We start from the raw sequence: 14,275 nt of genomic DNA, 5'->3' as shown, positions 1-14,275 counted from the left end.
TCTTTGGCTTCTGTTAATGTCTCACCTGGTCCCAAATGACATTGCCTTCTGACTACTACTAATATTTTTTTAATGTTTAGATCAATCATGTGTGCCTTAAAAGGAAAACTTTGAATTGAAGCCTTGAAAAGAAATAGGATGCTTAGTTTGAGGTGACCAAAGAAAACTGGAAATGGCGGGAAACCAGCGAGGTCAGCCAGAGCAGCCAGAAGACTCAGCCCTTGGCTGCTGTATTCCTCCCCTCTCAGCCCGCACAGTGACACTCTGAGTGTACCCTGGGCCTCCAGCCCAGATAACGGCAGTCAGGATAAGCCGTTTCTATAATGCAATGGGGCTAAATGAAAGGTTTCTAACTCCAACTTTCAATTATAGTTTAGAAAAGGTTTCAGTAATGGAATTGAAGGCAACCAGAGATCAGCTGGACGAAAGATGTGTAATCAGATTTTCCGGTGTTTGAAATTGCTCCGGGGGAGGAGCTACTCATTTATTCAACAAATATTTATCAAAAACCCACTATGAGCCAGGCACTAGGGGACCATGGTGAACGCAGACATGACCCTGTCCATGTGGACTCTGTGGTCAAGCAGAGGAGACAGACAGTAACCAAATGACTATGCAATTCCCCTTAGCATAAGGGCTTTGAATTAAAAATGCAGGCACATTTAGACGATGTTAAGGAAATCTTAGACAAATTTTGTGAATTAAATGTGTAGAGAAACTCCCAATATAGAATCCCGTAAAATGCTGGACAAAATATTAAAAAACCATAATCTCCTTTTTTGTCAGTTTTGTTAAGGTACAATTTACATATAATGAAATTCATTGATTTTAATCGTACATTTATGACTTTAAAAGAGATGCATTTGTGTATATATAACACATATATACAAATATATATATTTCAGACTCAATCCAGCTCTTAACTAATATCATCATATTATTATGTGTACAATGAAATCTCATTAATTCAAATATGCCACTGATTTTTAACTTTTAATAACTCAGATATGAAATATACAGTTTACAGCAAGGAGAAACCAATATGGGGTATGCATGTGTTTGTATGCAATCCTGTGTGCCTTGTGCAAAGCTCATTAACTTGCTTCATTTTAGTTTTTAGTACTTATTTGTGGTTTGATGAGTATAAAATGTCCATACCCAAAAGTAACAAGCTGGCATATGAACATTTAAATTTTTAACAAATGTGGATATTCTGGTCCACCTTTCCCCTTTTCCCCACCTAAACTTTCACCTGAAATAACGAGTTTAATTTTGTAACCATGTATTCACCATAGCCTGACAGTGCAAAGTTGTATCCGGAACAACTCTTGAGTTGCTGTGCACATGATCATCCACAGTTAAATATTATTTCCATGAGATCCCCTCTCTGCTCCACACATCTTTATGAGCCTCTCCTCACTTGTACCAGGAGCTAGCTAGTGCTCAGTGCAGGCAAAGTAACTTTTAAACAGTATCTTAAGCAGAATAGAGAAAAGTAAATATGTTGAAGCGAATGATGGAATTCATTCTAAAACCAAGTACTATAAACTCGCTTGTTCCGGGGGAGGGGTGAGCGATGCGGACCCCGAGGGTCCGCGATGCCCGCTAACCCCACCCACACGCAGGCTCGCGCGGCTCCGCGTCCCTTCCCAAACATCCCTGCCCCCTCTTCCTGCCCGGCCACGCTCTCGAATCTCTCTGAATCTGTGATTTAAAGCCGGCGTGCACTGCCATCCCTCCGGGACTGCCTAACGCTAGTTGCAGTTGTCAGGGTAACGGCGCGTCTTAAGGGAGAAGCTGCTCACCTGTGTCTCCACAAAAACCACTCCCCGCAAGGGCAGGTGCGGCGGGCGGGGCCGCTCTGGGAAGAGCCTCCGGGGCGGGGCGGGGCGGGGCCCGGGGAGGCCGCGGGGCGTGGCCGCCAGGGGGCTGTGCGCCCTGGATCGGTTATGCGTATATTTTTTTATAAAGCATTTCTTTCGGTGGGATATTTCACTTGCAAAACAGAACCACTAATTCCTTCCGGCTTGATAAAATCCCGTCGCTCTTGAGGAGCCGTCCGCGCTTTGGAGATGGTCCAGGTCGAGGAGGATCCGCAAAGGAGCCCCGCCAGACAGTAAGATTCTGCTGGCCAGCATCCTCTGCAGAGGCGGGAGCGTTCGTATGAGCGACTAAAACGGGAGGGAAACAATTCGATGAGCTTCCTGCGCTTTGCATAGTGCCAGGATATCCCATCAATGCCCAGAAATCAAGTATAAACAGGACTGAGGTTTGCTGCATTCCTTTAAGTACATTTAAGACGCAGACTAGGTTCTCTGGAAAGGCACCCGTCTCTTGTTTTGTTTCCCAAATACCATAGGGAAGAGTATCAGATTTATGCTCCGAGCGAATAGGAAAGAACTGAGGTTTCCAGATAATTCCTAGGTCAAGGCTGACATTTGAACCTTTTCCTAGTCCATCCCTGCATGGTCATTCTAGCTGAGGGATCGCGGGGGCTGAGGCAGGGTGACTGCTGTTGAACATGCGGACTTCAGTCCCCAGCCTGTCATCTCTGTGTCTCTTTAGGGGGGAGGGGCTGTCTGACATGGTTATTAAACCTGGCAGCTGCGTTGGCGACACCGAGGGGCATTTTGAGTGAGCTTGCAGAAAATGAGGGGCTTTCAGCTGGCCGCCTGCTTGTCACTTGGCTGAAAGGCGGCTGCCGGAGCCCTTTCTCTTCTTGCTAATTACCGGTGGCCGGGGACAGTTGCGCGCGCTTCGCGGAAACAATTGGAGACGTGAGTATCTTGCGCCCCGCGCCGCTGGCAGGCGGCTCGGCTCCGAGGCTTCCAGCCCGGTCGCCGGGACGGAAAGGCGGCGGGAGGCGAGGCCGGCGCGCGGGGTTCGGGCTGCGGGAGGCCTCGCGACGCACGTCGCCACGCCTCGTCTGGACCTGGTGCGCGCTGGCGCGGCGAGGAGGCGACAACCCGGGAGCCTGCTGGAGGGGGCTGGAGCGCCCGGGTTCTAGTGCATGGCGTGGGAACGGGTCCTGTGCATTGGGGACGGATGCACAAAGAAATGAACCTAGGGCCGGGGTAGGCAGCCAGTGTAAACAGCCCTGTTCGGGCCCCCAATTCCTCGGGTCCTTTTTGAGGAAGGGGAAAAGCTGCATTTTACGGTTGGATAGAAACAATGAGGTGAGGCCAGTGTTTTCCCGCCCGGGAAGACCTTTGTGCGCCGCGCAGTGACCACCGCGGCCCATCCTGCAGGGACCCCGGTGCGGTGGCGCGGCCCGGAGCACCGCGCGCCCCAGGGTCCCGGCCCGGGAGGGCGGCGCCACCGGGTTCCTTTGGGATCTCAGCGCCTTTGGGATTTCAGAGCCTCAGGGCCCGGAGCTAGCTCCTGCCTTCCCCTCCTCACATATTGTGTTCTAACAGGGCAGACATTTTATGGAGACCAGACATAAGGCGAAAAGACCAACACTCCCTCCTTCTCCTTTCTCCTCAAAGTATGAGTGTGAAGGGATGTGGGGTTTTTTCTTACTATCGATTGCTAGAGGGAATCTTGAAGTTCAACTTCGTTTCTATATTTATTTCTGGACAAGATTTCCAACTTTACAGAGCTGGCATCTGGCAAGGGTCTCTCCGTGGTTTATACATTTCTTCAAGAACCTTGGCTTTTCCCTAGGGGTTCCAAGGAGCGTTTAACAACGTCACTTAGTTCCTGAATGTCATGGTCAACGTTTTGTGTGCGTTTCCACGTCCTTCTGGTTCAGGCCGGAATGTGTGATGCCCAGACGCAGTCTGCTCTTGCCGGATCTGAAGCCTAACTCCGCGTCTCTGAGGCTTGGTTTCCTGATGTGGTGTCTGATATCCAGCATCAGGGACTGATGGCCATGGAAGGCTTCACCTTCTCCAAGGGGCCCGCCAGAGCCAGGACTCATCTGATCCTGGACGCGTGGACAGTCAACTGCCGGCAAGCTGCTTAAACTTTCCAGGCCTCGGTTTCCTAATCTGTAAAATGGGCATAACAAAGTAGTATCTCATGGAGATAGGCTAAGATTTGTGTTGGTCTTCCAATTCTATCTCCCACTAAGCAGCTTTTCTATTATAACCTGACAGTTGAGGATTATCTTAATGGGAACAAGTAGGAAAGAAAGGAAAAGCCTACAAAATGGAAAAATTTTAAATCACAGCCCTCAAAAAAGCAATTAAATTAACTCAGAAATTGCCTAAAAACAGACTAACCTATTGATTATAAATTAGTTTATGGAACTACTAGGAACATGCATATGGCCCCTTTAATTTTGCATATCAGGTTATCGCCCTGGGGAGGGTTGATGCCCCTCTAACCTGAAAATGAGGCTTGATATTCCATGCTTTAATTTGCCCAAATCTTGGTTTTCCATCTTGGAGTGTGGTTTCTCAGTTTTTGTAAATAGTTCCTTGTTAACAAAACCAGATGATGACTAAGTAAAAAAAGCATTGTGAAAAGAAATTAATGATTCTGAGATATTAAGTATGACGTGATAAACTAGAAGTAAAGATCTCTACTGAATTCTTCTCTATATTCTACTCTAGTAAAATAATGCCTAGGGTACTGGTTCTAATTTTGTCCATTGTACTTTAAAAAGAATGTGGAGTAACTGGAGGAGGGGTTCAGAATGGAGCAACTAAAATAACTTAGTGAAGCAGAAAGAGGAGAAGCTTTAAAAAACCCTGAGGCTGTGTGAGGTGCTGAGAAGGATGGGATAGGAGAAAATTAGACTTTGATAGGATATAATGAAGAACTTCTAAAATGGTGAAAGAGTGAAATGAGCCACTGAGGAGCTTCAAGAAGAGAATAATTTACTACCTGCTCTTCATGGTCTAGCCACCCCCCCTCCCCCCCCTTAAACCAGGCTGCTTGTTAGAATCACGCAAGGACTTTAAAACTCCTCTAAGGCCTGTCTCCCTCCCCAAGCACAGATTCTGACTTCACTAAGCTCGGGCATGGATATTTGTCAGAGCCCCCAGGTGAAACGCTGGGTAGAGAAACATTGGTCATGCCTAAGATGGCAAAGCCCATCTCCGCAGCGGCCAGCAGGGAGCATCGGTGCCGGAGGGGGACCCGGGCTGATGGGGTCAATGAGGCAGGGCAGCTGTGATCCACACGTGGATGTCAACCTGCTTTGCCAGATCTTCTGCTTTATCAGGGAATCTGGAAATCTAGTTTTTTATTTATTAATATGAAATCGCCAGAACTTCAAAGGTTGGCAACTAATTAAAACATTTTAAAGTTTATTGTGCTTGCCAAACAAAACACACCTGCTGGAGCGGACCCACAGGCCAGATTAGGCCGCCTCAGCCATAGCCTTGTGCCTTCTCTGTGCGGCAAGGAGCAGGGGCTGGACCAGCTGCTCTCCCAGGGCCTCTGCTAGCTTGAGTTCTGTTTTTTTATGCTTTCTTTTTAACGTAAACAAATATTTCTTGGCCTCTTTCTTTCTGAAGGCCCATGTCTGCTTGGCTGAGTATCTGCTCCTCAGTAGATCTCTCTGGATTGTTTGAATGAAGGAAAATTCTCTAGTTCCATAACCTCCCTCCCACCCTGCAACTGCAAGTTAAAGAGGCTGACCACTGGAGATTGGGATAATGAGCATGGGGCCCTGAAGTAGGAGGTAACCATACCTGCCCCCTCCCCCACGTCTACCACCCAGAGCTCTCCAGCTCCCTTTGGTGGTCAGTGATCATGGAGATGGGTGTGAATGGGGATTGGGAGGCTTGATCCATTTTGCGGGAGGCCTGGGAACTGTCCCGAGCTGGCTTGTTGTGTTTTTTGGGTTGATGATAAAAAAAATCATGGCTTGTGCATGTGGATAAGCAGCACTGATGTTGAAGTCTGGTTTCAGAAGTTCCCAGTTCACACATCTCTTCAGTTTCCCTCCAGCTTTCCCTCAGTTACACAAGCAATGGAAGATAGTATGTCTCTGAGCAAAGAGGAGGCATTCAACACAACTTTCCCTAGATAAGAACTTTGCCAAAAGAAGAAAAAATTCAGGGGACCTAAAAATGTGACTGGGCTGGATTCCCCCTGCCTCCTCTCTCTGGGTTAGGGCTGTTGTTATTTTGTTTGGAGGCTGGGGGCAGGGGAAGTAACAGGAAGGCAGAACACCTACCTCTCTCTGGTCGTTTCCCCCACTGTGATTCTAAGACCAGGGTGGTACCTCCCTCCTTTCCCAATGATGGGGCGCAGGGAGTCTTCTAGGCTGACACAGAGACCTGTGGGTGCAAGGTGACAAGGACTCAGCACAGAGGAGATGAGCACTTAGCCCAGCATGATGAGCAGAAGCCAGTTTTGTTCAAAACACCTTTGTTAAGCAAGATGGCACTACGCATAAATGAAATTAGCATTCTTTAGCAGCTGCCCATTTTCACTTCCCAGAGGCTATGGGCGATTAGACAGGTGCCAGGCTCCCCTCTATGGGCTATGAAAAACCTCTCAAGCCATGGCCATTCTGTCTTCAGTCCTTTTGCCAGACCGATGGTTCTCCAAAGTCAAAAAAGCAGGGCCTGTGATCCAAAGATTTGCCTATCAGTGAGAAGGAAAGGAGAGTTTTGAAGTCTGAGTGTAGAATCAGCCAGAGATAAGGGAAGGAAATGGGATCCAGGTGTTTGGTTGCATTCTGTTGCCAAACCCAGAAATATGTTTCTTGGAGAGGCAAAAGCCACATCAGCCCTAATATTGAGCTGCCAAGGCCTTAGGCTGGGCCCGAGATGCTCTTCCCTGGCATAATCGTCCTCTCTCCTAATGACCGCAGGAAAAAAGTGCTTGATGCTTTACTGGAATCCTAGATGAACACATTCCACCCCATCAGCCTCTGCCACCAGTGGGGGACCAGCTTGGAAGGACTAGGATGTAAGATGGGTGCTACGAGGCCCATTTGAAGGTCTGAGTCACTTCAGACACCACACAGCCTGGGCACTGTGGCCCAAGAATGCGCTGTACACAAGGTTCCTCCGATTCCCGTCTCCGTTTAGTCACGGGACCAACCTGCAGAGTGTACTTTGGATTCAGCTTTACTTTACGTCTGTCTGTCTTCCTGCCGTGGCCCAGGCTGGTTGTTAAATACATCACTTGCCTTGCTCTGGCGCCTGGAACATCAAGTTCTGCCCATTTCTGGCCTGTAAAACTGGTTGCCTATGGAGAATCCTGGCCAACAGGCTGTCTACCAGGGTTTACACAAGCAGCTTGTATTTTTCCTTGAGGTAGTTTATCTGGTTGCCTTTCGATTCTAGAACCTTCCTGTTGGCTCTTTTTGGCAAATTCACTCCTAACAGAAGATCTGTTGAAGTGTGTCCAAGAGCAGAGAGAGAAGGAAAAACTCCAATCCATTTTTTCAAACTTCTTCATGATGGTGGTAGAAAAATTGATTAAGGGTAAATTTGATATTGTTAGAGAAAATGCAGCGGTATAGTCATGACTGTTCATTTCATCTCCGTCCTGCAGGATCTAAGATTCTTGTTATATGAGATTAATAAGAATACTAGTAGAGCTCCATGATGCAATATTATAAACTATAATTTTTTTTAGAATAACATCAATTCCATTGGAAATTTTGTTTTATTTTAAAGTAGATTATTCTCATCATCATAGAGTGGCAAGCCAAAAAGTAAATTATCCTTCTAATGTATAGTTATATATGATGGGCAACAAAAATGCAGAAAATTTTAAATTAAATCTATTAAATAATTACTGTTTCTACCACTAAGTATAAAAAAGAAGGAAGCATAGGACAATTTAAAAATTTAGCTCTTGCTATCATGTTTAGAAGAAAGAACAGATAAAGAAGATGACAAAGAAAGTGTTAGGTGGAGTAGACTCACTGATCAGAAGCTGGAACAAGTGACAGAGAGTCTGTTCCATGCCATGGCTAGAAAGGGGGACATGGATGTTTGTAGGTATAATCTGGGTCCTCTGTGGTGGCTCCAGGGCTTTGAGGAATATTCCAGAACTGGAAGGGTAAGCAGAGATGGTGGAGGTATTTGTCACCTAAAGGCAAACAGCTTAAGCAGTGGCTCAAAAGACTGAACGAGCGTGGATTTGTTACTCATTTCTGATAGTTAATGCAAGAAGACAGGCCTTCTTTCTGGAGTCAGAGGATTGGGATTTGTATCCCAAAGGTGTGTGACCATGAGCAATTTGCTTCACATGCAGTCTCAGTTTCCTCATCTGTCAATGGGGACAACCATTGCGTTGTTTTAAGGAATAAAGAGAATTGACGTAAAGGGTCCAGCGCTGTAAATGGCACACCACTGATTAACCTGTGATGAGCAGTGTTAGCAAGACAAAATGATGAGCCTCCACCCAACTTCAATATCAAAGAACTTTGACTTGTTCCCATGACATTATGGAATCCCAAGACAATGCAGAATCTTTAGGAAATGAAAGCTTTCTTGTACCATTTATATGAAAAGCTCAATGAATTTTTCCAAATTCCTATATGACCGTTGGAATCTCTGCTTGGATTTTTTTCTTCTCTTTTGTGTCTGTAATTCAAACTCTAGTACTTTAACGAGTCCAACAGAATTTCAATGTGCTCCTCTAAATCTGTGAGTAGACTATCTCTCAGGATGATTTGTCAATTAACTGCAATCTGTGGTCAGCATCCCATTGGCCTCCAACTTTTCTGGAAAACTAACAGTAGCTCTGAGTTTAATGATTAATAAGCTGTGACTGCCAGTTACTTCTATGACAGATGAACTTTGTGAAAATTCAGTACTCAAAGATTTTTATTCAACATATAAGATCACCTAATTTCCACCAGTGTATTATTCTTCTTGGACATTTCCCCACAACCCTTTATTTTTAGCTATTTTAAGTAAAAGTTACAACTTTACTATGCTTTCGGTTTGGCAATGAGTAATTTGTTTCCATTGTTACATCTCTATTTTACAATTTTCCAGAACTGTTTGGTGCAATTTTTAGAATATGAGTCAGTCGTAATCTTGACACTATCGTTTTGAAAAGTCTTTTTATGACCCGTCTGAGCAAAATATTTTTCTCCCCTCTCTCCCTCCCCCGTTTCTCCAATTCCTTTGAGTTCATCTTTATTAAACATAATCACGGAGCAGAGTAAGCTATGTTATCTGACACTCCTCCATCGCCCAGGTTCTGGGAATAAGTGTTTCTGAGATAACCCAGCAAGATCACTGATCTTATTAGCTTCCCCAGAGGAAAACAAATCAGTCTTGTGAGTTAGTATTAGGATTTTTAGATGATTGTTTTCCAGGCTTCACTTTTAAAGGGAGAAGGGGAGGGCTGGGGGCTGGATCTCTGCCTCACAAACAATAGCATCTTCCACTTTCTGTTTTTTCATTCGTATTTACGTTTCCCCAGGAGGGAGAGGGGACCAGGCATGGTCCTCTGGCCAATGGGAATTAACTCTTCACTGGCCAGATTCTTTGCACATCCATTCACTGCCCATGCTCTACTATTCTGAGTAACAAAGATTTTGTTGTACTTTGAGCTAAAATGGGTCCTTTGTTCTAAAAAAGCTCAATAAAAAATTTTGAAACAGAGACTGTAATCCTTCCTTTCCTCAGGAACCCTTTGCAAGCAAGTGTTTATAACCAACCGCTACTGCTTCTACAAGCACAGAGATGGATCAAAGATCCGCCAACGCTCCGTGTTAAAAAGTAACCTCCATTTATTGAGCATGTATGTTACATGGCAGGCACCATCCTTGCCACTGTGCATCCATGACCCCATTCAGTCCTAACAGGAATCCTGTGACAAGATATTGTTGTCCTCATTTTAGAGGTGAGAACACCAAAGCTCAGAGAGGTTGGATAAATTCTCCAAGGTCACCAGCTACTAAGAAGCAGGTGCAGAAGTTTGACTCAGACCTGTCTGACTTTAAAGCCATTGATCTTTCCAGTATATTCGACATATGATATGACACACAGCAGAATCCCTTGGAATATTCTGTTTTCCAGTTTGGGTTTCACTAGAATTCCCTAATTAGTGAGTGGTTCAAGCTCAAAGAACCCTCACAGACACGAGCAGTACGCTTAGTTTTCTTTGTGTCATCTAGTTCTCACAAGCCAACCACCACAAGGCAGGTCCAACAACTTTCCTAGATGACTGAGTGTTGGGTGGTATTCCAAGGTGGTAAACTGTGTGTAAAACACACACAGAAGTGTAAGTAAGGGTCACTCCGTGGACCACCAGCAAATAAATGCACTGTTATCCTCTGCGGCTGACTTATTATTAGGAAGTGGAAAGTTGTAGTATTTTCCTGGAAGTTTCCATCCACTGGAAAAAATAGACAAGGCAAGACTGGAAAAACCAAATGCTTGGGCAAACTTGGTCAGGCTGTAATCATGAATAAGCCTGATGTGGCCTCAAGCTCCTAAATGAAATTCATGTGCACGTTCTCTGTGTAGGGCCAACTTTGCCAGCTTACTCATAGGAGAAACTGTTTGTTGTCTACGTTATTGCCAAATTCCTAAATCTTCAAAGGTAGGGACTTTAGTTTTATCTCTTTATCCTGGCACTTGGTTTACTGCTTGGCATATAGTACAAGTTTAATAAATATTTGTTTGAGTGAGTACATTAGTCAGCATTCTCTAGGACAAAAGAACTAATAGGATGTTTATTATAAGGAATTGGCTCACGTGATTATGGAGGTTGGCAAGTCCAGTCTGCAGGGTGGGAGGGCAAGCTGGAGACTAGGGAGAGCTGATGGTCAAGTTCAGAAGCCATCAGGTGGGAAGGGTCAGTGTTGCAGATGAAGTGCAAAGGCAGTCTGCTGGTGAATTCTCTGTTACTCAGGAGAGGGTCCATCTTTTCTGTTCAGTCCTTCAACTGATTGGATGAGGCCCACTCACCTTATGGAGGGCAGTTGGCCTTACTCTACCAATTAAAATATTAATATCAGGCTGGCCTGGTGGCATAGTGGCTAAGTTCACATGTTCCGCTTTGGCAGCCCAGGGTTCACGGGTTCAGATCCTAGGCATGGACCTATGCATTGCTCATCAAGCCATGCTGTGGTGGTGTCCCACATATAAAAAAAAAAAATAGAAGAAGATTGTCATGGAGGTTAGCTCAGGGTGAATCTTCCTCAAGCAAAAAGAGGAAGACTGGCAATGGATGTTAGCTCAGGGATAATCTTCCTCACCAAAAATAATAATAATAATAAAATAAAATATTAATCTCATCCAAAACACTGCTGAAGAGACATCTAGAGTAATGTTTGACCAGATGTCTGGGCACCCTGTGGCCCAATCAGGTTGACATATGCAATTAACCATCACAATGAGTGAATGAGTAAATGCAGAACAGTAGTTTCTGAACTGTGGCAGAGCAAGTGGGATGGCAGGCATTGGTCTCTGTCATTGCAATCTTCAGTTAAAATGACACCTTGCTAATATGAAGGACTCTTCTTCCCAGTGAGGCAGCTCCTACAGACAACAGAGTTTGAAATCATGATGCCACTTAGATAATCTTCCTTTGGCCACTTGTGCCCAAGTGATCAGTTTTCACAGGATCAAGTGTATTAAAGGAAGGGCTTCAGACATGTACCATGCTCTCCAGAGTTGAAGGATGAAAGGGTGTCTTTCTTAAGGGTAAGATTTTTTTAAAGGCAGAATTCTAAAAACATGCACGAACCCAGTTTTTCCGACAACTTATGGAGAAAAATAACTGTTATGCTACCCAAGTGTATGTAGCTACATTTAAGACTACTTTGTTTAGTTGATTTAATGCAATTAGGTGGTTTCTGTAAATTTCTGAAATTTGTAGAATATTGGTTCTCTAAGAAGCATAATGCATGTCACATACTTTGGAAACACGTGCTACAAAGTAGAGAAACCTGGAAAACATATCTCTGTTTTGTGATTTGTTATATTTATTTTTATTATTCACCTCCAAGCCACTTTATACTGTACCTTTTTAGACAAAAAGTCTTTGAAAGAAAAGTGTTGTTAAGGACGTTGGCAGTTGTTCACTCAGAGTTGACACCTGCAGGAATTCCTTACTGTGGCAAGTTTTCTTTCACCCACCTAATTTACCTGTACAATTAAACTAGCTTCTCCCTAAAAAGCATTTCTCATACTTTAATGTTGTTTAAACTTTTTATTTATATAAATAAATAGATGCACTTAATTTAAAAAGCAAAATAGTATTTTTCAAAGCTTGTATCTAAATACGGCAGTCTCCCATGTCTCTACCGCCCCACCCCACGGTCCTTCTCCCACAGACTACCCCTTTCAACGTTCTCAGCCATTCTTCTGTCAGTTGTTTCCATGTTTCTAAAAATCATCCTCTTTCTGCTATTTCTTATTTTTATTCAAATGGGTAATATATTTACATAGTTCAAAATTCAAAAGAAAAAAAGGATAAAAACAATGAAAAGTCTCCTTCTCACCCTGGACCCCAGCCTCCCTAATTCTCTCTCTGGAGGCTGCCAATATCACCAGGCTCGCGTATATCGTTCCTGAAATTTCCTTGAATGTACATACATTACTATTTTCTGATCAATTTTAGGTATCATCTATTGGCTCTCAGTCACAGATGAGAATTTAGCTTCCTCTCCTACGCTCTATTTTCTCTCTTTCTTTCCCTGCAACTTAGTTATAGTACAAGTCTTTTTTGGGGGGGCGGGGGGAAGATTAGCCTTGAGCTAACTACTGCCAATCCTCCTCCTTTTGCCGAGGAAGACTGGCCCTGAGCTAACATCCCTGCCCATCTTCCTCTACTTTATACGTGGGACGCCTACCACAGCATGGCTTTTGCCAAACGGTGCCATGTGCACACCCGGGATCCGAACTGGCGAACCCCAGGCCGCCGAGAAGCAGAACATGCAAACTTAGCCGCTGCGCCACCGGGCCAGCCCCATATGGTACAAGTCTTGATTAACTCACTATTTATATTCTTATGACCATATACATATTGTCACTGCTGGGCCAAGTAGTTTACTACAATTGTATTTCCTTTTATATATTGCATTTTGTTTTATCCAAAGCAAATAGTTGCTTCATTTTTTTTGTTGTTAGATTTTCTCCAGCCCTGTTGTTAATGCTTTTTTTTTAAATGCTCCAGCAGATATGTCACGTGATTATTGATCGTTTTTTTAATTAAAAAATTCTAAACGTTTTCTTGCTTCCTCTTCCCACCTCTGCTCTGAGGCCACCCTCCTTACACCTGAGACCCACTCCAGTTTGGACTGTCTTAGGCTCCACTCCCGGGGTGCGGTAGTTTGGGACTTGCTTTTGCTTCTCCTGTGTTGGATTCTCTTTTCTTGTACCCCTATCTCTTCTTTCTTGATCTACTTCTGCTTTTCTGAAATATATCCTCCTGCAGTTTCTTAAGGAAGGGCTCATGCAAGGTGATTTTTGAGTCCTTGCCTATCTGAAAGTGTCTTTATTCTACCCACACACTTCAGAGTTTGGCTGAGTATAGAATCCCCAGGTGAAAATCATTTTTCCTCAGAATTTTGAAGGCTCCTCCGAGCCTGCTCTCCACTATGGCTGCTGGGAAGTCCTTTGACATTCCCTGTCTCCATTTCCTTCCATGTGAACTGTTTTTTCTCTCCATGTATTCTGATATTTCATGATGATTTGCCAAGATTTGAGGGCTTTTATTTCATTAATTATTTTGATCCCTTGGCCCTTTTTAATATGGAAACTCATGCCTTTTATTTCTGAGAAAACGCGCTCTATTTTCACTTTGCTGACTTCTTCCCTTTTATTTCCTCTGTTATCTCTTCTAGAAATCCAGTTGGCTGAACATTACACCATTTGAATTGATCTTCCGGCTTTCTTACCTTTTACGCTATTGAGAGCTTTCATTTTCAAAATTTTAATTTCTAAGGTGTCATTCATGTTCTTTTATTTTTAGAAAATATCCTATCATTTCATAGATGCAATATCGTCTCTTTTTTTTGGCTCTGAAGATGTTAAATATAGTAGATTTTTTAAAACCTTTCTTCTACTCCCTGTATGATTTCTGTGGCCTCTGAGTTGCTTTTTCCTGCTTGTTCATTTCAGACTTTCCCTTTTCTCAAATATCTAGTAATCTTTGATTGTCCACGCATACTTATAGTGAGGCTCTAAAACGTTTGACTGTGGTCTCTATGTGACTGGGGGGTTTGGAAATCAGTGGGTCTCTTTTGATGAATGATCTGGCTGTGAGCCAGGTTTTTCTTTGGGAGACCCCAAAACGCAGTGTTGGGAGGATTTCTCTTTAATGGGGGCATTTGGTTTCCTCTAAGACTAAGAAGTCTCCTAAGAGTACATCTGCTTTGGATAGATAAAAT

At 44.0% G+C, this 14,275-nt stretch overlaps 1 protein-coding gene across 7 annotated transcripts in view; it reads left to right on the top strand.

The window, feature by feature from the left end:
* The first annotated feature begins 1,886 nt into the window (after positions 1 to 1,886).
* The window catches only part of TRIM2 (tripartite motif containing 2), a 151,234-nt gene continuing 138,845 nt past the window's right edge, over positions 1,887 to 14,275 (top strand). Inside the window, exon 1 of one of the 7 annotated variants that reach the window (XM_023636422.2) lies at positions 1,887 to 2,116. The gene's annotated coding sequence lies outside the window, so the exon portion shown is untranslated. Of the gene's footprint in view, positions 2,117 to 2,223; positions 2,778 to 14,275 lie in introns of those variants that run through there. The other 6 variants (XM_070257781.1, XM_070257726.1, XM_070257703.1 and 3 more) reach the window with 6 other exon arrangements.

The sequence above is a fragment of the Equus caballus genome, chromosome 2, assembly GCF_041296265.1.
Source record: "Equus caballus isolate H_3958 breed thoroughbred chromosome 2, TB-T2T, whole genome shotgun sequence".
Classification (NCBI taxonomy): Eukaryota; Metazoa; Chordata; class Mammalia; order Perissodactyla; family Equidae; genus Equus; species Equus caballus.
The sequence above is the reverse complement of the archived record's forward strand: the minus strand, read 5'-3'. Positions and strand labels throughout refer to the sequence as shown.